Raw genomic sequence first — 25,096 nt, forward strand, 5'->3', positions numbered from 1 at the left:
TGTTTATATAGTTTCAAAGTTGTCTAGGATGATGAATAAGACAGGACATTTAATTTTATATGTAGCTAAATTTAACTTTTATTTGCTTCGTGGAATTCCGTCGTGATGTAGATAATATCAGTCATTTTATAGTCCCTTTTACAGTCCATTAACTTGAATACTAATATGCGCCATAATGTACCTACCTACGTACGACGAGAATTGGAACTTCTTAGCAATTTCAGCTTTCTAGCTTTTAATATTTGTACTTTATCGTAATTATTCGCTATAAAAATGAATAAAATTATGAAAAAACCTACTATACTACAGCCTTTGTTGATGAGTACTGTTTACCAACAAACAAATTAATAATGAGGGTATGAATAACTAGTCATTTCACACCTTATAATAATTATAATTAACTTATTCTTAGATTAATGAAAATAAATTTTATTAATAAGCTTAGAACAATTAAATATGTTTAATATATTGTTTAAAACATTTTATAAACAAACCATACATAATTTAAAATAAATAAGTTATAAAATGTTTTCTACCTTCATTTCTAATTTATTTGTTGGTAAACAGTACTCATCAAGAAAGGCTGTAGAGTCTAAAAGATTTTTTTTTCATATAGTAAAGTGTGACAGACTCGTAACTAGACTGTCAAACTTTACTATTTTAATATTAGTATAGATAGGTAAAATGTTTTTCCATTTTAAAAACTAATACTTACTCTAATAAATAAATAAATGAATAAATTATAATGTTCTTCTTTACATTTATAGCTAAAAGTCTAGAATGCAACGCAAAAAAAAATTGATGATTACTTAAAAAAAATTGGAATGATTACTTAGAAAACTACGTGTAGGCAGGTAGATATAATAAGTTCGCAGCCCAACCGGAAAAGTGAAAGCAAAAATATAAATAAAAATATCATCTACCTATTCCGCAAATGATTTTAATATCCGGATTTATTAACCGGAAAGATATTTAGTCCGGTTTTAATGCGTAATGTTATATAGCGCATACCTAGTTACATAATTAAGTAACCTATCCTCATACTGAGAGTATTACCGAATAAATAGTCAATAAATTAAAGTAACAAAATATTACCAAAAAAATACTCACTACGACTGTATAGAAATTTTTATGATAGCCCAGTTGATATGACCTCGGCCTCCGATTTCGGAGGGTGTGGGTTCAAATCCGATCCGGTGCATGCACCTCCAACTTTTCAGTTGTGTGCATTTTAAGAAATTAAATATCACGTGTCTCAAACGGTGAAGGAAATCATCGTGAGGAAACCTGCATACCAGAGAATTATCTTAATTCTCTGCGTGTGTGAAGTCTGCCAATCCGCATTGGGCCAACGTGATGGACTATTGGCCTAACGCCTCTCATTCTGAGAGGAGACTCGAGCTCAGCAGTGAGCCGACGAATATGGGTTGATAATGATGATGATAATGATTAGATAAAATGTACGTAATCTTTTGAGGTATGTAAAATATAATTAACATAGATTTATAACGCTAATTTGACTTTAATTAAACTTCAACATAGTGTCACCAAATAAAATTCGCATGTACCATATTTCGACATCGCTCGACAAATATTTGACATCGATTCTAAAATGTCACTAAGTTGCTCAAACTGCTTACTTATTCGGCAAAGCATCGCGACCGATCTGTACATACGTAGTTTAGCAATCGTTCAGTATTTAGACTTTTCCGCGCAACGTGTTTACGCACCCAATTAAATCTGTTGAAATAATTTAAATGATGAATTGTACTTAGCATTCACTGCGTGAACCATATGCAATGCTTATCTCTATTTGTAGCTGTCTACAAACAAGTAGGCTTTAAACGTTATTTAAAGACGGCTCAGTTTATAGTTGCTCCTAGAAAGTCAAGAAGCTCGGTTTTAAGAATCTCAATTAGTTTTTTTTTTTTCATTAGTTTGAAAACTAAACCTCCTCTTTATATTTTATTTATTTTATTAGTACTTAAATGACTACAAAAACGTTGATATCAAGCGAAATCATTTATTAAATACCTATAGGTATCAAATGACATATATTTTTGAACGATCATATTTCTCCGTGACTGCTCAATTAACGTTGGCGAAACAATTACATAAAAGACTATTAATCGGCAAAAATTAAAATATAATATTTTGGGTAATTTTAAAAAGCACCCGTCTATTTATTATTTGGCCCGTACCTACCTAGTAGTGACATGCATGTATTAGGCGTATTTTCTTGTAGCAAAACGTATCGCTTTTATTTTTATCATTTAGAAGTAATAAACAATGCAGTTTAATTAAAAAATCTATGCATATAAACATTGAAAATATTTGGAATCGATACTTAGCCAAAAAAAAAAAATATTTTTTATCTGTCTGTCTGTCCGCAATTTTGTTGACCGGGCATCACGCGGAAACTACTGAATGAATTCAAATAAAACTTAGGACGATTTGAGAGTATAATACGATAAAGGTTGTAAGATACTTTTTGACGCGGTAATAAAATCAGAAGGGGGTGGAATAGGGGTTGTAAGTTTGTGTGGAAAATCCTTAATATACAAGTCAAATTTGTAAATATTGGTATGTGAATATATTAAAAATAATATAATTCAAGATTTTTCAAAATTCTACCGTAAAGTGTTTAAAAGGGGTTGAAGTTTTTTTTAATGTAAATTGTTCATTATTTCAGTTATGTTATTGTAAATTGATTAGTGGTCTACTCTTATATATAAAACATACGAAAATATTAACAGAAGGGTGTAAAATAGGGGTTGAAAGTTTACATCGAATTTCACGCGGAAAAAAAATTAACATCGAATTTCACGCGCTAGTAAAAATATACTTGTACATGGTTTGCAGTTTATTTTACCTATAAAACCACAATAACAATAAAAAATAAAAATATTACACATTTTTTAATCATATGCGTCTTGAAATAAATTATTCTATTATCGTAACAATAAAACGAAATTGACGAAAAGTTGCAAATTTCATTTCAATTTGTTTCTATGATTGCCTATTTGGCACCGATTTCATCGCCGATACTGAGCAAAGTTTAAAGGCACGGATAACACTTTAGCAAACTACGTAGCGTTTATAGCTGAAGCACGGAATAGTATCAGGCACGCAAAGGCTTCCATTCTAGCATTTTTTATCAGTACAGCAATTCGCACGAGTTATAGGTTAGTAAACGATTGTAATCTGTATTCGTACGTCTTTCTACTGAAATTCATACGTAGAATCACTTTAAAAATTACAAAATAGTAGATTGTTATACAAGGGGCTAAAAAGACCCATTATATACGAGGTATTTTTACGCCTAAATAGAAACCGAGTTTATAATGGGTTTAGCCCCACGTGTTACACTCTGCTTTTCACTACGATTGCGAGAACATAAAATAGTTTAGTACAATATTCAATAATTTATTGTAATTGAAAATTAAATGTACAAAGTCTGCAATTTTGGATATTAAGGGAGATGCTTTTACCCGGTAACATAATTTCCGACTACTGTGTGAGATAATAGTTTAAAAAAACTCCTTTCGAAAGTGAATACATTCGTTGTTGTTTTCTCCACTTATTAAATTTTTCGTAGGTATTCGTAGGTATCGTAGGTAAGTATTTAAGTAAATGCGTCTCGATTTTGATGGTAACAGATTGAAAATTTCATCCATCTCCAAATTAGGATCACCATTCTCACTTGATGAAGACAACAATAACAATTATTGTTGAAAAATATGTAACTTAAGGTCACAAAATTTACAACGAATTTCTAAAAAAAAATCAAGTGTGTATTATTCACGCCAATTGTTTTTTAAATACTCACTTTTTAATTTTATTTTTTTCAAATTAGAAAAAGGCAAATGTATTACACCGTAAAGGATGTCCCATGTCTTCAAATCTCGCTCTATTCGCAACTCAATAAAAATTAAATAAAAAAATAAACGCATTCCACAGACAAGAACGCTGCATTTCATTCCAATTTAAAGTTTTTTATTTATTTTTCAAAACAATCGGGGCCTTACCTATAATGATTCTATTTTCGAGCCCCGCCCCGCTGTGGAGTGGTAATATGACAGTGTTTTTGAGCAACAGTAGTGAAAATGCATTTTTTAGTTTCGCGCATGCTATAACCAAGTTATAGGTAAGAAAGCAAACGTACTGCAGAGCATCGATCTAAGTAATTCGTTCGATCCTGGAGAGACAAAAAGGTCCATTATGTAATTACTAAGTAATATAAATTATAATATGTAATTCCATTACGGTTATTTTTTTTAATACGCATATATTAGCTTCACTTGTAAGTTATATATGTAAGAAAATCTTGGAATCCTAATTTGACCCACTTGGTCTTCGATTAGGATGAAATTTTGTACTCACTCTGAGTTCTGATGACAATACATGACTAGCTAAGAAACGTCATTATTTTACGATTAATTTAACTTAAAGTAGGTATTAATTGTTATTATTAATCAGTCACAATTTTTAAAACAACACATTACTTAATTATTCCGTTAGATAATCATAATCCATGCATTGTCATAATCATAAAGAATATAGATGTTTTGTACAGTTATATCGATGAATTGTTATTATTTAATTAATTAATTACAATTTTAGAACAATAAATCTAAAATTATAAATGTTTCTTATTCTTATAATTTTATGTTTCTTATTCTAATGCATACATTTTTTATCTAAGATATATACAACGTGTCCCAAAATTCAACGATAAGCGGGCGCCAAAAGATTGACCTGCTCATGAGCACTTAAGGAAAAATAATAAAAAAAATATACCTAAATTTTTTTTTTAGTTACAAAATAAATTTTAAAATTCTTTGAAAATTTACACCTTGTATGATATTTTGAACTACCGCAGCTACAATTTCTTAAATATGCTTAAGATTTTTTTTGTATCGGAACCTAAGTAGTACTACTATTCACCACAACTCTTAAAAACACCACAATGCCCGCAGTTTTTACACAAAAAAATATCAAAATATTTTTTTTCCCTCAAATTTTTAAAGATTTTTACTTTCAGTCTACTTTGACTCATGGTCTTGCAAAAAAAAGTATGAACACCGCTATGGCAAGTTATTTTCAAAGTTGACGCAACTAATCAAGATTTCAAAATAGTATAATACCCTAGGATAACTAGTCGCAAAAAAAAAATATGCGTACCATTTGTAAACAAGAACTAAATTTCTAAAATGTTTTTGCTCCTAGAAATCACTTTTACTTTATGCACAAAATGATGTGAGTCATACGTTGCAATTTCCTAGAATTTTAATGGAACGAACGATAACATTTAAAAATAAGAGAGAGAGAGAGAGAGAAAGATAGCGATAAGTATACGTTAGAGAGGGATAGACAGATGTTCTTTGTTGAATGACAATGATGCAGGTAAAGAAAATCCTGTTCCCAGCAAGTCAGTACGCTCTGCTCCTTTGTTTACTGCGCAACTTTCCGTATTCAATTGACGTGGCTCTCGTACTAACGACTTTTGGCTTTGCATTTTGGACTGGACTTAAGTGATCTGCAAACTGAACTGACCTGGCATTATTTTGGACTGTGCCTGTGTTTTGTGAATTGGACTTTTGGTGTATTTTGGACTGTTTAGCGTTATCATGCCGCAACCATACACGCCGATGGAATACGCTAACATGCATCTCATTTATGGAGAATGTCGGTGCAATGCTAACGCTGCTAGCAGATTGTATCGAGAAAGGTACCCAAACGCTCAAAGATATCCAGATTATCGGGTATTTATGAATGTGCATCAAGCGTTTTCGGAGGGTCGTTTGCCGTCAGCTAGAAGAAACGCTGGAAGACCTAGATCGGAATGCGATGAAGAAGTTCTCAATGAAATAAACATTGATTCAACTACCTCAGTGCGTGCCATAGAAGCAGCTACGGGAATCCCAAAAAGTTCAGCACATCGAATACTAAAACGTCATCGGCTACACCCATATCATTACAGACGTGTACAAACGTTACTATCACGGGACTATCCACTGCGGATCGCATTTTGCCGAGTGATGCTTCAAAAGCATCGGGAAGATCCTCAGTTCTTGGATAAAGTACTATGGTCGGATGAAACAACCTGCAAGAAAGATGGCTATTTAAATCTTCACAACCTACACAGCTGGAGCAATGAGAATCCGCACCTGATGAGAGAAGACAAATCCCAATATCAATTTAAGGTCAACTTATGGACGGGCATTTTAAATGGAAAAGTGATTGGGCCTTTTGAATTACAAGGAAACTTAGATGGGGACAGTTATTTGAACTTTTTACAAAATGATTTGCAAGAATTACTAGAAGACGTCCCCCTAAGCGACCTTCAAAATATGTGGTATCAAAATGATGGTTGCCCAGCTCACTACGCTCGTCCTGTGAGACAATACCTAGACCACGAGTATCCGGGGCGTTGGATCGGGCGACTTGGTCCTATCCTATGGCCACCCCGATCACCCGACCTAAACCCCCTGGATTTCTTTTATTGGGGTTGTCTCAAAGACAGGATCTACGCAAAACCGATTACGACATTGGACGAGCTTCGGCAAAAAATCACTCAGGCTGCGGCACATATCAATGCTAGAAGATATGCGCGAAAAATAAAACGGTCGTTTTTAAGGCGATGTCGTGCCTGTATTAATGCCGGTGGAAAACAATTCGAACATTTACTTTAATGTTGTGTAATTAAAATAACAAACACATTTTTGGAACATAGTAAAATTTATTACTAACAACAAGAACAATTAAGAAATTTGGTTCTTGTTTACAAATGGTACGCATATTTTTTTTTGTGACTAGTTATCCTAGGGTATTATACTATTTTGAAATCTTGATTAGTTGCGTCAACTTTGAAAATAACTTGCCATAGCGGTGTTCATACTTTTTTTTGCAAGACCATGAGTCAAAGTAGACTGAAAGTAAAAATCTTTAAAAATTTGAGGGAAAAAAAATATTTTGATTTTTTTTTGTGTAAAAACTGCGGGCATTGTGGTGTTTTTAAGAGTTGTGGTGAATAGTAGTACTACTTAGGTTCCGATACAAAAAAAATCTTAAGCATATTTAAGAAATTGTAGCTGCGGTAGTTCAAAATATCATACAAGGTGTAAATTTTCAAAGAATTTTAAAATTTATTTTGTAACTAAAAAAAAAATTTAGGTATATTTTTTTTATTATTTTTCCTTAAGTGCTCATGAGCAGGTCAATCTTTTGGCGCCCGCTTATCGTTGAATTTTGGGACACGTTGTATATAGATAGATAGATAGATAGATAGATAGAAACGTCATTACAAATCCAATATGGCGGCCTCGACAAGTTGGCGGACTGGCAGTTTAAAATCCACCCCCATGATATGGATATCAAATGAAAAGGTTTGCTGTCAGGTTTACGAAAATATAGTCACGTGGCTTAAATCCAATATAGCAGACGTCCCATATGGCGGACAGGCTATCTAAAATGCACCCCCATTATATGGGCATCAAATGTAAGGGTTTTCTGTCAGGAATACGCAAAAACTCCATTTGTAATTTTTAGTGTGTGCTAACTGCTAATAGCGTGTTTTTTTAATTTTTTAAACTATTACATTCATCTTATATCACTCACTCATAATTTTCAACATTGTATAAAATTACATAGAGAGAACCCAAAAAAAATGTTTTAGAAACAATATATATTATACAAAATATAGCACTGTAACTAAGATAGATTGTATATTTGCAATCGTCGAAGCTCAACAAGGTTAGTACCGAGAGCGAAAAAAGCCAGTTAAAAAAATTGCATTCTTAATAATATCGAATGTTTTCAAAATAGCTACCATTCAACTCAAAACAACCCTATCTACGAAATTGAACATGTGATGGAAACATTTTACGCGAGTTACCTATTATTTTTTATTGCCCCATTTGGTAAGCGCACCTTGAACTTTCTTGTTTAAGTTGAATTCAATGTTATAAGAACTTTATATGGTTTGTGAGTTGTTTATTTGCTACTATTTTAATTGATTGGAAGGTTTTAATGGCAATTAAAATTATATATTAAGTATTGTGTAATTTGAATTTAATAAATTAAATATCACGTGTCACAAACGGTGAAGGAAAACATCATGAGGAAACCTGTATACCAGAAAATTTTCTTAAATCTCTGCGTGACGGCAGACTTGACAAGTCTGCCGTTTCGCATTGGGCCAGCGTGGTGGACTATTGGCCTAAACCATCTTATTCTGACTCGACTCGACTCTCTGCAGTGAGCCGAATATGGGTTGATAACGATTGTGTAAATATTTAGGATGTCCTCTCTAGTAGGTAGTATTAGATAGAAATTTTTGAGTTTGTAAGGAAAATTCTTTATTAATAGATAGCCACGTTATTTGTGAGTGTCATAGATATTTTATCTCTGTATTCTCACGGGAACGGGAACTATGCAGGTGAAACTATGGTGCTCCGTGCTAGTTTAGTAGCATTAGCCTCTTATAATATAGGAGATCAATGTTAAGTACTTACTCGTAGATATATTTGACAAAAATCTAAATCGAGCTATGAAAGATAAGTTGTGCAAGCCGTTAAGTTATGGAATGCTCTCCCTTTAAATATACGGCAATCAAAGACACTGGACATTTTTAAAAATGCCGTAAAGTCTCATTATCTGGTGCAGTAAAGTCGATCTGTATATATTATTTTTTTCAATATAAGGTATTTATTAGTATATTTTGATATGTATTTTATTCAATATTGTAGGTATTTGTGTAATATTGTTTATGTATTAGGATGTAAATTATTTGTATGTATGTGTATTACTAATACTATGGTTATTTTTGTTTTACGCCACCTGCTGATGTCCTTAAGTTTTCCTAAACCGAAGGTTGCCTGGAAGAAATCGCTACTTAGCGATAAGGCCGCCTTTTGTATGCTGATCTCTTCCTAATTTGTTTTTTATTTCACTTGTTTTTGTCTTTGTGGTGTGCAAATAAAGTATATTTATCTTTATCTTATAAGTCTGTGTAATTTTTAGAAAAAGTTGGCTTTTGTTTCATAAGTCCTTTTTTCAAGTTTTATTTTTGAAATCCGAAACAAACCAAATTCGAAACAATTTATTAAAAATAAAAATATATTTACCTTTAAGTATTTTAAACCTAAAGCAAATATTGTAAAACTTTATTTAGTTAATTTTTAGTGTTTTTTATTTATTTAATCTAGGAAAAATTATTAAATGAAGAGATCTCGAAAATATAGTAAAACCTATAAAGTTCGTAATATTGTTATCCACCATATCTTTACTTGAAGGAATTATCATCGATATAAAATTGCAAGTAAATAAATTAAAGAAGATCCGCCCATCTCGGACACGCTAAATGTCAAGGCGAACCACAATATCAAATTAACAAGATCGTATGTGAATTTAAAAATGGCCGGTGTACTGTGACAAGAAAGAAGCGATATGGTAGGGGAGCCCTTGTTGCTTAAAGTGTACTTCTAACTTCATGTTTCTGTAAACAGTAACATTTCGAAAATATGAAGTTTTGTAACTTCATATTTTCGAATAACATTTGAAATGTTAATGTCTTACCCGATGATAATACCAATTTTGGGTATATCTATACTAATACTAGCGGACCCGCTCAAGCTTCGCTTTGACTTATGATGCACTTCTTCCCTATCCCTACCCTACCCTGCTTCTATCCTACTCCTAACCTACCCCTACATTACATCTACCGTACCTCAACCCTACATCTACCCTAGTCATACCCTACTTTTAACCTACCCCTAGGATTTAGGGGTTTGAAAAATAGATGTTGGCCTATTCTCATAGATACCGGATAAGCACAAAAAATTTCATCAAAATCGGTCAAGCCGTTTCGGAAGAGTATGGCAACGAAAACTGTGACACGAGAATTTTATATATTAGAGAAGATTATAAAGCTGAAGAGTTCGTTTGTTTAATTGAACGCGCTAATCTCAGGAACCACTGGTCCGATTTGAAAAATTCTTTCAGTGTTAAATAGCCCATTTATCGAGGAATGCTATAGGCTATTTATTATCTCCGTATTCCTACGGAAACGGGAACCACGCGGGTAAAACCGCGCGGCGTCAGCTTATATATATTTGAGAATAATTTGATTTAATATTTTTTTTCTTTACTATGCATTGTATATCTGTAGTAATTTAAGATTCACCTTAACATAACTTTCTGGGTAGCGGTGTTTGGTTTTTGACATGAAGCTTTTCACATGCCACCGCTCACACTTTGCTTCTATAGTTATCTGGTGTCTTTGAAGTGACATCTGTAGGTATCAATAGAATGTAAGTATTAAGTGTAATATGTTTTATTTTCTGTTTTTCATTAACAAGTGTTTAAACATAAATAATTGATACAAGAATGTCAATTATGTAGATTAGCGACAGACGAGTCGGCGAGCATGGATAGTCGCTGAGGTCATATCACTTAAAAACACGTTACAAAAGTCGAGAGTTGGATATTTTGAATCCTGTGATGTACAGATACCATCTATACTAATATTAAAAGTAAGTTTGTCTGTCTGTCTGTTAACTTTTCACGGTTAAACGACTGAGCCGATCAAGATGAATTTTGGTATAATGGTAAATGGGACTTTGGAGCAAAACATAGGGTACTTTTTGACCCTAAAATAAAAATAGAAGGGGTTGAAAGTTTGTATGGTAAAAATAGAAGGAGATAGAAGTTTGTTTGGAAAGTGCTTTATTTAAAAATTGGCTCATAAAGCATGAAAATATACGAAATATAATGTAATTCAAGAATTTTTAAAATGTAACCTCTTAAGTGGTGAAATAGGGGTTGAAAGTTTACATTGATTTCCACACGGACAAAGTCGCGGGCGTCCTATAGTAATATAAAATGTGCCTTGATTGGCAAGTTATGCAAATCATAAAAAGCTTCAAAAAGGAGAAAACGAATGACATTTAGTAAGCTAAAAATATTAGATACCTGGCATTTTTATTACAGTTCAACATTCTTATAATTGGCAAAGGTGCAAAAAGTCGTTGATTAAGGTTTTTGTCGTTAATATTTTTAAGCGTTTTGTAGATTCGTATTATTTTCCATAAAGCAATAGGTAAGTATATAAATAGAATAAATAGATATTTTATAGAATTGTTGTGTATTTTTTTATTACATTATCAGTTAATTTTGAGAATACTTACCCATGTGTTTATTCTTTTACAAAGAAAAAAAAATACTGCATAAATAAAATAAATAAATAATTATTTGATAAAAAATGATATGCTTTAATGCTATGCTATGCTAGCTTTACCGACGCAGTCCCCGTGTTCCACAGGAATTTTATTTTTCTTTAAGCCACGACTGAGTGTTTTAAGAATATTAATATATCCCGATGTTCCTACGGGTACGGGAACTACGAGGGTGAAATATCTGGGCACAGTTAGCATAGGTAATCATCATCATCATTATCAACACATAATGGCTCACTGCTGAGCTCGCGTCTCCTCTCAGAATAAGAGGGGTAAGGCCAATAGTCCACCACGCTGGCCCAATTGGCAGACTTAACACACGCAGAGAATTAAGAAAATTCTCTGGTATGCAGATTTCCTCACGATGTTTTTTTTTCTTTTACCGTTTGAGACACGTGATATTTAATTTCTCAAACTGCACATTGGAGGTGCATGCTCTGGACCGGATTCGAACCCACACCCTCCGCAATTGGAGGCAGAGGTCATATCCACTGGGCTATCAAGGGCACAGTTATAGTTTTGAATAAAAATAGTTATTACGTATAATAGGTTTCTTGTACAATTATGTATTCTGTGATATTCGCATGGCACATACGTGTGACTGAGATGTATTATAACTACCTACTTTATAATATGACATCATAATATTAACAGGCCTTCGAATATCAGAAAAATACAAGATAAGCAACCTTAAATGTTGTTTGAGCCTCTCGATATTCAAGAGCACGCAAATAAAAATACCACCTTACCAAAAACGTGATAAAGCGAGGTTTTATTGTTACCTTATAAAACTGATTTTATTATCAATCATAATTTGCTTCAATAACAGAGTTCCTCCGTTCAATTGTCACCTTGCACTAATGTAGTTGTAAAGGTAAATCATTTCGACCCCTTCTGGACAAGGTCTTAAGGTGTAGGGTACTACACCTTAAGACCTTGTCCAGAAGGGGCGAATTCGTCGCGAATCGTATCGCGCGAATTCATACGCGCATTGTCGAAGTACTAGACATCAATACATCGCGTCCACAAGCATCCCGCGAATTCAAAATACGCGCGTAAATCGCGTGCACTACGCCAGACTCTCGACTCTGGATACTAGGGACGCCTTAATGCGCGTTCAACTCTATGTGTCATACTGAATTCCTCCTCAAATGCTCGCGCGTAATACGCGCCTTGTGGACGCAACACGCAACGTAATACGCGCGACAGAATCGCGGCGAATTCGCCCTTTCTGGACTGAGCCTTAATAAATATGTACACTAAGTTCATCACAATTAACCCCTTTTTAGGGTTCCGTAGTCCACAAAGAATATTTTATAGTTTCGCCATGTCGTCCGTCTGTCCGCGGTTCAGCGCAGAGCGGGAGTGTAACACAACCGACTTAACGAAAATAGCTCAGTATTTCATCGCCCGACCCCGGACTCGAACCCAAGACGTCTCGTCATCCGAAGCCACGGGTTAACTACTAATACGACATCGTACCGGGACGCTAAATCGCTTGGCGGCACGAGTTTGCCGGTAGGATGGTTACTAGCCACAGCCGAAGCCTCTCACCAGCCACACCTGGACCAATTAAGAAAATCTCAATTTGCCCAGCCGGAAATGGATTCCAGCACCGCCGTCTTGTAAATCAACTGCGCATACTACTGCGCCACGGAGACCATCAGATCGTTTTTCGAAAGCAGAAAGTGGTCAGTGGATTTTTTTTTATAAATTTTAATTATAATATACGTAAAATGGGGCATGCACCTCCAACTTTGCAGTTTTGTGCATTTTAAGAAATTAAATATCACGTGTCTCAAACGGTGAAGGAAAAACATCGTGAGGAAACCTGCATACCAGAGAATTTTCTTAATTCTCTGCGTGTGTGAAGTCTGCCAATCCGCATTGGGCCAGCGTGGTGGACTATTGGCCTAACCCTTCTCATTCTGAGAGGAGACACGAGCTCAGCAGTGAGCCGAATATCGGTTGATAATGATGATGATGATCCGTAAAAAGTGCCAAGAACTCAACTTTCATAAGTAAGCTTACTTTAAAACCTTATTCGACTAGGTCGAGGCCCTGTAAGAAATAATTATTATCAGTCACAAAGACTGGATTATGCGTTACATGGTCAGAGCACAGATGCGATATTTATCACTCATAATAAGATTAGCAATATACCCCACTTTATCTGCGATTATAAGTCACCGAGCTCAAAGGTTCGAATCCCGGGTCATCACTAACGTTTCGAAAATGAAAAATTCGAAATTTGAATAACTTAACTTCACGTAGACGAACGAAGTCGCGTGCTTTTTAATAAAAATATGTTCTTAATAAATGTCGTGACGGACGGACAAGGGGAAATGTGGATTCTTTTTTCTATACTAATATTTTAAAGAGGAATTTGTTTGTTTTTTGCATTGAATAGGCCCTGAAACTACTGCACCTATTGGAAAAATTCTTTCATTATTAGAATCCTACTTTATCCCTGATGCTAAACTATATTATATATTTTGTTCCCGTATTTCCACGGGAACGGGAAAATCGCGGATGAAAAGACGTAGTGCGTGCGACAGTATTACATAACTCAATTAAGATATCGACTTGGGGAAAATCCGAAGTTTATACATTAAATTTTATTACGCAGTTATGTGTTCAACAAAAATTTTAGTCAAATTAACAACCCATATTTGTCTCACTGTTGAGCACGAGTCTCTTCTCAGAATGAGATGGGTTAGGTTAAATAAAAATGCGGATTGTCAGACTTCACTCATGTAGAGAATTAAGATGACTCTCAGGGTTTCAGGTTGAAGGTTCTCTCTTACCGGATTCGAACCTACGCCCGACGAATCGAAGGCAGAGGTCATATCCACTGGGCTATCACGACTCAAAGAAACATTTTTATTATTTCTACTAAAATATTAAAAACTAAACCATTAAACGAGCTTATTGCGTTTCCTTATAATGTGCTTTATCTTGTTCGCATCTTCCTTGATTACCTACACCGTACACTTTGTAATAACATAGTATTTTTATAATTATAGATGAGTACACACGTTCTACACAGATCAAACAAATTCGTGGCTCGAAAAAAAACATAACGGCCTTTAAAATATGATAATGAAGGCAATATACAGAACACAAACCTCACGTCCACTTGTGATCTTGCGTACGATTAGGGCTACCATATTTAAAACATTCTTGGGAAATACCCGGGATATATCCATTCCCTGAATGGATGGATTCTCCATCCATCCATCCATTCAGGGAATGGATATATCCTATTAGCCTATTTTCTATTTTGGTCTTTATTATCAACCTTTTAAAATAAAATACAAACCAATTGACAAAATGACATCTACATACTATGCTACAAAATACAAATGTCATTCGGTGCTTACTGGTGGATATCCTAAAGTATGTAGATGACATTTCGTCAATTGATTAGACGTTTATTTTAAGTTAATAATAATGACAAAAATAGTGAATAGGCCAGCTGGACTTGTAGTGGGCCTTTGAAATGTGCTGATAATCATGAAAAAGCAACCATAATTTTTCTGAAGATTTTATCGGTGGAATTTTTCAATGGACTTACAGGCGGTTGCGTGGTTTAAGTGCATAGAGCATCACGTTATAAGTTTAACTCTCCCAACTAAAATATAAGTTAAGTTTAAGGCCTCATTCGCATGAGAGTTTTTTTAACGGACGTTGAAAAAGCGTACAAATAGAGTTTTAATTTGAATGAAGGTCTATTTCCAATGCCCAATATTAAAAATGCAACACTAAACGCTGTCGTGTGAACATATATCTACTTGGAAATGCATTTGTTATATTTGAAAGCTTTATAACGTCCGTTAAAAAAACTCTCATGCGTATTAGGTTTTACCTACTATTCTAATACATATAAGTTAAATTTATTGTACTATCAATAATAATTCTATGACTTATTATTTTATATCATTAATTATTTTTTCGTAATAAAACTAATGTTAAAAGTCTTGATATTTTTATCATTTTCATGGCATCGCTAGTCAATACAGTTGTAAAAAACATATATCCTCTATACCTATTAATATTCACATTTAAAAGGACTTGCAAAATCAAAAAATCTTATTTAAAACTGGATTTCCATAGGAAGATTATCATTAACGATCAAACAATAAAGACTGTTAAATTTAATAAAGACTGCAAATAAATAAAAAAGTACAAAAATACAACGAAAATTAGCGTAAATAAAAGATTAAATGTTGTTGTTGCTGATTCTTTTTAGACGCATTTGTCTTTATTTCGACGGCCTCCATGTCGCAGTGGTATGCGCGATTTACATGACGGAGATCCTGGGTTCTATCCCCGGCTGGGCCGATTGAGATTTCTTCAGGTCTGGCTGGCGGGAGCGGGAATAATCATTCTCAAAATTGGTTAATAAATAACGAAGTTATGTAGTAACATTGTAAAAAAGCATACGCGTCGAATTGAAACCTCCTCCTTTTTTGATGTCGGTTAAACATGATTTACGAGTTGTAAGCTTTCTTTTAATCGTTTCATTATTTCTTAGTAACTAAATGTCGATGCGTGTACACTGCACAACATAAAGTGCAAGTAAAGTGCACCTCCTTATAAGCTTATTTTCTTTTCAGAAACTCCAAAATTTTTTTTTATTCTTTACAAGTTAGCCCTTGACCCTCACCTGATGGTAAGTGATGATGCAAGTAGTTTCTCTTGTTGAGGAAAATAGAAACGACTAATAAGTTTGCTTCGCCCTTTAAATTGGAAGGTTTAATTAAGGTTATTCTCTCTGCAAAGATTTTATAAAGCCGTTAGTACTCGAAGTAAGCAAAAAATTTTTAGTTACCACCCTACCGGCAAAAACGTACCGCCAAGCAATTTAGCGTTCCGGTACGATGCCGTGTAGAAACCGAAAGGGGTGTGGATTTTCATTCTCCTCCTAACAAGTTAGCCCGCTTCATAATGCAAATATAACGACAAAAAGAAATCTGTATCAGTATAATATTATATCCGTAACTAAGTATATATTTAAAAGAGATTTTGCAGTGGTTTTGCATAAGCAAACTAAAAAAACCCGTCACTCGCTTCGAGAAAGTGATGATTTGTTGAAACCGGCTCTGGGTGGCTCTCTTTTGAGTCATTTTTCCAGCTGTTCTTAGAACTAGCCGAATATCTAGAAATTTTGTTTACCGTCACACTATTATGAAATACACGATTTTGCACTCGAGTTATCATTAGGAGAATTCCAGATTTTTATTGTCCGAACACGGTTTGATTTTGAATATAAAAGTAAGGTATAAAACGTTTATTTTAAATATTATATGCACATATTGAAAACTCTCACACGCTGAGTGGTGCCCATTTTGGTTTTACAGACATCATATTTTTGTTTATTTAATATCTTTTATTCCTTTTTTTGTATCTATGGTTCCGAGACTTGGTCACTAACTATGGGCCTCCTATGAAGGCTCAGAGTCACACAGCGGACGATGGAACGAGCTATATTAGGAGTATCTCGGCATGATCCGATCCGCAGAAGAACCAACCTGCAGTGGACGTCCGTCGGCTGACATGATGACGATGATGATTGTGTGTGTGTCCGCTAAACAAATTTTCTTTCTTTCTTTCAAAATGGCCATTGGTTTTAACTCTCAATCACTACACCGGTGCACGTAGACCGCATTTTACTGTTTAAGAGGAAAACAATTCCACCGGTTCTGATAACGTCGCTAATTATTGTTATTAAATTGTAGCCAATTTGTATTTTAACGATCTATTTGTGGTGGACATAATGGCACAGGCAGTTTAACTTTGCCTGTAAAAAGGAGATTGTAATAACATCGCCATTTCTTCTCAGCAGAACCTGACTACCGAAACGCTAGACGTAGACGTGGACGTGGACGTAGACGTGAACGTAAACTTGGACGTAGACGTAGACGTGGACTTAGACGTGGACGGACTCTACGTCCAAACTTGATGTTTCAAAAGTGGTTATAACCTAAGCTTACTTGTAATGCATGAATTTTGATTTTGATAGCAAAATATTTATTTATATTACATATCAAAATCAAAATCAAAATCTATACTAATATATCCCTATAATATATGCTATACTACTACTATACTAATATGCTACTATACTACTATACTAATATGTCCCCTCTCATTCTGAGAGGAGACTCGAGCTCAGCAGTGAGCCGAATATGGGTTGATGACGTCGATACTAATATATAAAGCTGAAGAGTTTGTTTGTTTAATTGAACGCGCTAATCTCAGGAACTACTGGTCCGATTTGAAAATTTTTTTCAGTGTTAGATAGCCCATTTATCGAGGAAGGCTATGAAAGGCTATCCCCGTTTTCATACGGGAACGGGAACTACGCGGGTAAAACCCCGCGGCGTCAGCTAGTTTATAAGAAAGGCTGTAGTATAGGTATAAAATCCTTGTACCTACCTACATATTTTCACACGTGTAACTGTTTCATACAAAAACATTCTGCTGGTTTCGATATCATAATAATTAAATTGTAATTAAGGCCGATATATTTTACTTAACGACCTATTTGTGGTTGTTATTAATAATCGATAGCTACTTATATTATATCTAAATATCTGTGTTTCATATTGCTAATAGTAGGTAGGTACCTATCTATGCTTATGCATAAGGTCTACTTACATATACTTAGTCTATACTAATATTATAAATGCGAAAGTAAGACTGTCTGTCTGTTACATTTCACGGCTAAACCACTGATTTGATTTGTATGAAATTCGGCATAGATTTAAACCTTGGGGCAGAACTTAGGCCAAAAAGTGGCCTAAGCTCCCGGAAAATCTCGGAAAACCCATGGTCCTGCGTGTTAAAAACAACATAATTTTAAAACGCGAAATGAGTCGCGAGTGTCTGTAATGGGTTAAATTCTGTACATTGAAGATATTATATGATCAAACGAACTTCCAAGTGAAGTTCGATCATTATTATATGAGTTGCATCCTTGGAATATATGATAATTAAACAAAGGTAGTGTCCTTATTTGGTTGGTAACTATGCGCACTATTTTTAAAGAAAATTAAAATAGGAAGTCAAAAAAGTACTTCTTATTACTCGTAATGCCACCTCAGACCTCCATCTTTGATATCTCTCATTATTTAAGAGAAGGTATTGTAACTTGTACAAACTTTCCTGTATTATTTGGGAGAGCTTCTGGGAGGGTGGGTGATCATATATTCCAAGGATGCAACTCATATAATAATGATCGAACTTCACTTGGAAGTTCGTTTGATCATATATTATATTTCCTTGCATCCTTGTTCATATATGATAATTAAACAAAGGTAGATGTTAAGAGCGAAAGGGAGAAAGTTTGGAAATAAATCATAAGTTAGTTATAATTATGATTTTTATCATTCATTTCTATTCGAGTTACAATCAAGAGCTAAATTTCTTATTACTATCAATCTACCATATAACAATATTAAGATTTTATGTATATGGATCTAGCGTATTCCGCTTTGTCCAAGAAGTGTTTTAGTAAGATCGGGCAAAATAGAGGGATGATCTTGTCCAGTTTGCATTCTTTCACTTGATGGGACCACTTGTTTGTTATTAATAGTCTAATCTGTGCCCGAAGGTCTTAAATATCTTTTTTAACAGATATTATCCGACGTTTGGTGTGATATATCAAAAATAGAACAGACTGATCGGTCCCTGGAGCTGCAGCAGATTTTATGATATTTGTTGATATTATTTTGACACTGTTATTATATAACAATTTAAGATTTAACTTTATTAAAGATAGTGTGTGAACCCTGTCTACAGGTGCTAATAAAATTACCAGATTCTTTGGATTCTTCCCAGGAATAATCGGTAACTTGAGGTTCCCAAGTGTTACAATATTTAGGGGTTTTGGTTTATAAGCCCTTCTAAGAATGAGCATTCAACCATTCGACAGTACTTATAATGTCACCTTTAAAGGCTGACAAGTCTGACCGGTAGGGATTGAGATTGCTGTAGTCACACAACTACAACCACTGATAAATTGTCTAATTAAGAAGGTAAGCATGCTTAAAGGATAAACAAGCTTAAAGGGTTCAAAAACGTGGGTGTTATGTATTGATATAGCAATATGCCATAGCTTCAGCGATGTGATAGACTGTTTTATTGTTCTGTCAACATGCCCAGTATCAGGACAGACACAGAACAGATAGATTCTAGATGAACCAGCCAGTAAAACTCTTACAAAAGAGAAGATGATCTTCGAAATATGTTAGTAGAAAATTTTCATGCTGGATTTGAGTAATAAATATCTGAAACTATTAAGGTGGAGTGAAAACCAGAGTTGTGTAAGGCCACTATGGAAACCCTAGTATTTCGGTGTAGAATGTATTTCAATGATTCTTCTAGAGTCTTTTAATATCAAACATTAAAGTTTAGGTATGGGATTTTGCATCACATTATGATGCTAATTAGTGAATATCCCGTTGACCGGGAAAGTGTTTTGTGACTTCACAAACAGCTTATTGAATAGGGATCATTCGATATCCGAATTAACTATTGCAGATGAGCGTCGAGGTTTGTATTTGGTATTCGCATATAATGCGAACGCACACTGTCACACAAACCATTTACAAAACAATCAGGATTGAGGTGAGGATATTGTTTGCCCACAAACACTTATTATTGCATTTGTGCAATCTATGCGTAATACTATTGCGCAATTAGTTAATTATTAGTGAATGAACACAAAAAGAAAAAACCCCAAGTAATTTCTATTTACTTTTCTACTTATTATGATAGATCATCACCAGTACCTACTTAGCTACGAGTACTGCACTGGAAGTTGAGCAAATTTGCGAATAGAACATGTTGGTAGCTTAGTGAACTTTTTAACGAATTCTGCAGTTTAAGATAGATAAGTGCATGGATTTTGAAAGGATTTTAGAAGCATATTTTATAAATCTTGAAAAATTACAGGACGTTTGTCGCGGCGTAGTTTGTTGTCTTCCAGTGTCTGGATGTATATTATGTACATTATAAAAGTATTTATACGTATTATATAAATGTACTCGTATATTATGATATATCAGCTAGTACCCATAACACGGGGTATGCTTTTCGCTTATCTTCTCTTTTTTTTTTTTTTTTTTTTGACGGCGAAGCTTAAGTTTCTAAGTTTCGTTAACTTCTTAGCACAATTTTAAACTGAAGTTAAATTAATAAGGTACTGTTCATCATGTGTATTGCGAAAACATAGGATGTCGTTTAAGTAACCTGATGACTAAAAAAAAATATTTATTTATTTAAATACATTTTTTTTTTTTATTTTTTTTTTTTATTTTTTTATTGAACCATTTCTTAGTGGAACTTAACGGTGCGAGTTTCTTTATATACCATAGCTTATCCTATGTAAATACGGATAAACTTCACATAGGGCTATTATGCGGTTCTTATGATATATATTCGCTCAGATACCCGTCCATCACGTGGTATTACCCAAGTTGTTCTTTAATCTTTCATTTTGAAAATAAAGTAAAAATTTTCATTATTATGGTAAAATTATTTTTATTTACATATTTATTTGGAAGTGCATTGTCACTTTAATATGGGCTATGTGGCAATTATTTACAAATTATTTCAAGCATTTTTTTTTTTTTTTTTTTGCTTTCAGTTAGTAAAAAAGTATTTTGAAGACTGAATAATTTTACTACGTAATGGCGCAAAGTAGCCATGTTTGATCGAATACAGTAGTACGTTTTTGTTAGTTGTTTTAACCAACTACTGTAAAAAAAATTGGAACCAACTCGTAACCGTACGAGGTAATGTCTGCTAATAGTGAGTCTGCGCCGGGGCACAGATCTTATGCAAGGCGATAGTTCGTTATGGCGATAGCACTGATGCTGAAAAAAGGGCAGCGAAGTATATAGTCTGTCTCCTGTATCCTCCTTGCGCCCTGCTCACCTAACAACAAGGTGGCCGCATGCCAGTTTCCCTGGTAGAAAGTCGTAGGTAGGTCGGCCCTCGAGGTCAGGGTCATCAGAGTTATTTCTAAAGAAAACCTTTTTCTCAATAGCCTTTTTGGCCTTAATCATCACCAATAAGCAAAAAATGTCCCATTTCTGGCACATTAATATTAATTGAAAAAAATATATATAAAGTAGGACTTAGCAGTTGCATTCTATTTTGAAATTATTTATGGTGAGAGTCACAAAGCAAGCGGCAAGCGTTGCAAACATTGCTTTTGAGGCCTTAACGTTGTCGTGACCTTTTTACCCGACTACGGCGAAGCCAAAAGGAAGGGTAATGATTTTAAGTTTACATGCCTTTTTTGATGGCATTGATGACTATGCACAGTTGTGCTGAAATATACTTTATTTTATTAGGCTTTAATAATTACGTCCAGTACAGAAGCAGAAATTTCTGCATTCAGCTTTGAGAATTGCGGACTTAACAATTTGTATAAATTTTCACCTTAATATCCGTGCATCGAATGTGCATCGAACGTGGATGGAGACGTGTATCCGTCTCTATGAAATTGTTTTATTTCTGGGTCTTAATCAGATGATTTAATTGAGTCGGGAGCCTTTGAAAGTTTAGGCTCAGTTAAGTCCTTATTTTATTCAGGGTTGTCGGCCAATATAGGCCTCAGTTTTATATTGTCTGGTACAACTACAAACGATTTCGAGGTTGAATCACGGCAGTATACGTTTACTACGGTATCTTATCTAAATAAGCTATTTTATTTCGAAAAAAAAAAAATTTTGCGGGTATAAAAATTATTTGTGATTGCAGATGAACGTTACATCTAATTTAGACTGTACGTATTTTCTGCTTAGGTTATGGTTGAAAACTAGATCCCTGGTTAAATTTTATAAATAAAATGTCAACCCCTGTCTATCTCTTTATAGTTTGGAGTAGGTATTATGGCTAACTTATTAACTCGCAGTTAGTCCGAAGGCCCACCATTATATCCTTGAAGACTCTCGGTCATTATATTTTAGCATATTATAACCAAACTCCTAGTCAATTGAAATGAATTGCAATAACTTTAAATACCGACAGTTTTGCTCAATGCCTCTTTGTAAATTGGAGTAGGTATTATGGCAAACTTAGAAACTCGCAGTTAATCCGAATGCCCACCACTATTATATTTTAGAATATTATACCCAAACTCACAGTCAATTGTAATTAATTGCAATAACATTAAATACTGGCAGATTTTCCAATATCTCTTTATGATTTGGAGTAGGTATTATGGCAAACTTAGAAACTCGCAGTTAATCCGTATGCCCACCATTATCCTTGAAGACTCGCAGTCAACCCGGATACCTCCTTAATATCAGTTAACAAATATTCCATCCGTTATCCTTGAAAACTCGCAGTCAACCCGGATACATCGGATATTTTAGAATATTATGAAAAAAGTGAAATATTATGATTAATTCGTTAATCTACAATTATTTCCTGCAATGAAACACTTCACTATATTTTTATTCACTGGGACTGAAATATCATCGACAAACACTTCACTAACTTTCTTTGTCGGACTATAAAAAATCTAACGAAGATATTTTCTCTTCCGATATTTTTCGAATCTTCACTGATCACTGATTTTACACTTTACCTTTGAAGGCATATGAAAATAAACTATATTAATGAAAAAAACTTCTTTCTTTCTTTCTTCTTTTTTTTTTTTTTTGTAAGAGACGCGTGCGATAGTTACCGCGCACAAAAAAGGAATGAGAGATATCAAAGATGGAGGTCTGAGGTGGCATTACGAGTAATAAGAAGTACTTTTTTGACTTCCTATTTTAATTTTCTTTAAAAATAGTGCGCATAGTTACCAACCAAATAAGGACACTACCTTTGTTTAATTATCATATATGAACAAGGATGCAAGGAAATATAATTTGAAAATTTTTATTGGAGGGCATTATACAATCGATACTGAAGCCAAAAATACTTTTTTTTGATTTCTTCTTTGTCTGTCTGTCCGTGTTTTTGTTGGCCGGGCATCACGCTGAAACTACTGAATGAATTCAAATGAAACTTGGCACGATTCGAGACCATAGTACATAGAAGGTTATACGTACTTTTTCTTGCAAAAATTAAATCAGAAAGAGGTGAAACAGGGGTTCAAAGTTTGCATGGAAAGTCCTTTATTTTCGCGGGCGTCCGCTAGTTATAAGTATAAAATAGTAACACTAGCTTCCAGGGCATGCACCTCCAACTTTTCAGTTGTGTGCATTTTAAGAAATTAAATATCACGTGTCTCAAACGGTGAAGGAAAAACTTCGTGAGGAAACCTGCATACCAGAGAATTTTCTTAATGTTCTACGTGTGGTGAAGTTTTCCAATCCGCATTGGGTTAATAGCCTAACCCCTCTCATTCTGAGAGGAGACTTGTGCTCTACAGTGAGCCGAATATGGGTCGTACACTTCGCAATCGGGTAATAACATGTTTAAAAGGAATGTTGCAAAGTTTTCGCAACCAGCACACATCATGGATAAATCAACTTTCTTCATAGCTGATTTCTATCGAGTTAATAGAAATTTGATAAGTATCAAAGACCCGCCTAAATAGCTGCTGCTTTAATGTATTCATTATCTTCATTATAATACATATTAAAATTATACTAAAGGATAGGAACAGGCATAATATGATTTTATTTCTTCCCCAATCCAAGGATCCTGATGGATGAGGGTAGGCAGTACGTTTTTACATCTATGAAATGCACGACTCTGTTATCTTTAATACTCTCTTCTCTACTGAGTTTGAATGAGTATACCTACCTATAGAACTCAATTTCTTTCTCGTCAAAAAAGTCGCGGCTTTGTCCACGGAAAAAATAGTTTTTCACAAATCCTTCGAAAAATGGATATTTCAGGTATAAAAAGTAACCCGTGTTGTGTTGCTCATTAACCAAATAGGTAGATATGCTGTGAAAGTCCCATTAAAATCGGTTCGGCCCTTCTAGATATTAACAGACAGACAGACAAATGAAAATTTAAAAAAAATCGTGTTTTAGTAACGTGTAAATAAGTATTTGCACTTGAGAATTTTTTTAGTTATTTTAAAATAAAATAGGCAGACACTTTAATTTTATTTTTATGTATATTTATTGATGATTCTGGCTGCTTTTCAGTCAGCGAGAAAAATGTCGTTGGAGAGACGCATAGTTCTTCCTGCATAACGTTTGACCAGGATGCGTAAAAAATGCATCTCCTAGCGAGTATCTATTTAACTAAATTACTGTTAATAAATACTACTTACTAATAAAACTAACTACTAAACTGGCCAATAGCTTACCTGTTGCGGAAATATGAAGGGAGAGCCGACCCGTCCTTCCGGGCGATTTCAACTTTTCACATTCACTTCTCAGCTTCAATCGAGAAAATCACACATAAGTATCTATATACTCGTCAAATAAATCGTCCGAAAACACAAATACACAATTTACGAACACTGTCCACTATTCAAAAAGTTATTATATCGAAACAGAATCGATGGTATACTTTTTTAAATGAAATTGGAATCTCCGAATCGAGCGCGGCTTCAATGGAGTGCGGTTTTAGCTCAACGGCACAACATACTCGCTCTGTGGTTAGTTATCAACTAGCCTGCATTACAGGTACGTAAAGGCGCGGCAAACCGGCGAGAGGCTGCGACTCTGGGATTGTTGCATAGATCTTAAACCGCTAAAGCGTGGTTTGCGAAACATCATCTAACAAATAACAACAAGTATATTGAACTTTAAATACCAAGTGTCCAAAAATATTATTTTATTTACGAGTTTAAAAAATCATGGATTTTCCGGGAGAAAAAATAACGTTACTCAATAGCCTCTATGTTGAAGTAGAAGTCCTATTAAAAC

At 34.3% G+C, this 25,096-nt stretch overlaps 1 protein-coding gene across 1 annotated transcript in view; it reads right to left on the minus strand.

Moving 5' to 3' along the window:
* LOC112052656 (uncharacterized) overlaps positions 1 to 24,849 on the minus strand; it is a 116,100-nt gene extending 91,251 nt beyond the window's left edge. The window contains exon 1 of the mRNA XM_052882741.1: positions 24,532 to 24,849. The gene's annotated coding sequence lies outside the window, so the exon portion shown is untranslated. The remainder of the gene's footprint in view (positions 1 to 24,531) is intronic.
* Positions 24,850 to 25,096: the final 247 nt, after the last annotated feature.

This window comes from Bicyclus anynana, chromosome 8 (assembly GCF_947172395.1).
Source record: "Bicyclus anynana chromosome 8, ilBicAnyn1.1, whole genome shotgun sequence".
Taxonomy (NCBI): domain Eukaryota; kingdom Metazoa; phylum Arthropoda; class Insecta; order Lepidoptera; family Nymphalidae; genus Bicyclus; species Bicyclus anynana.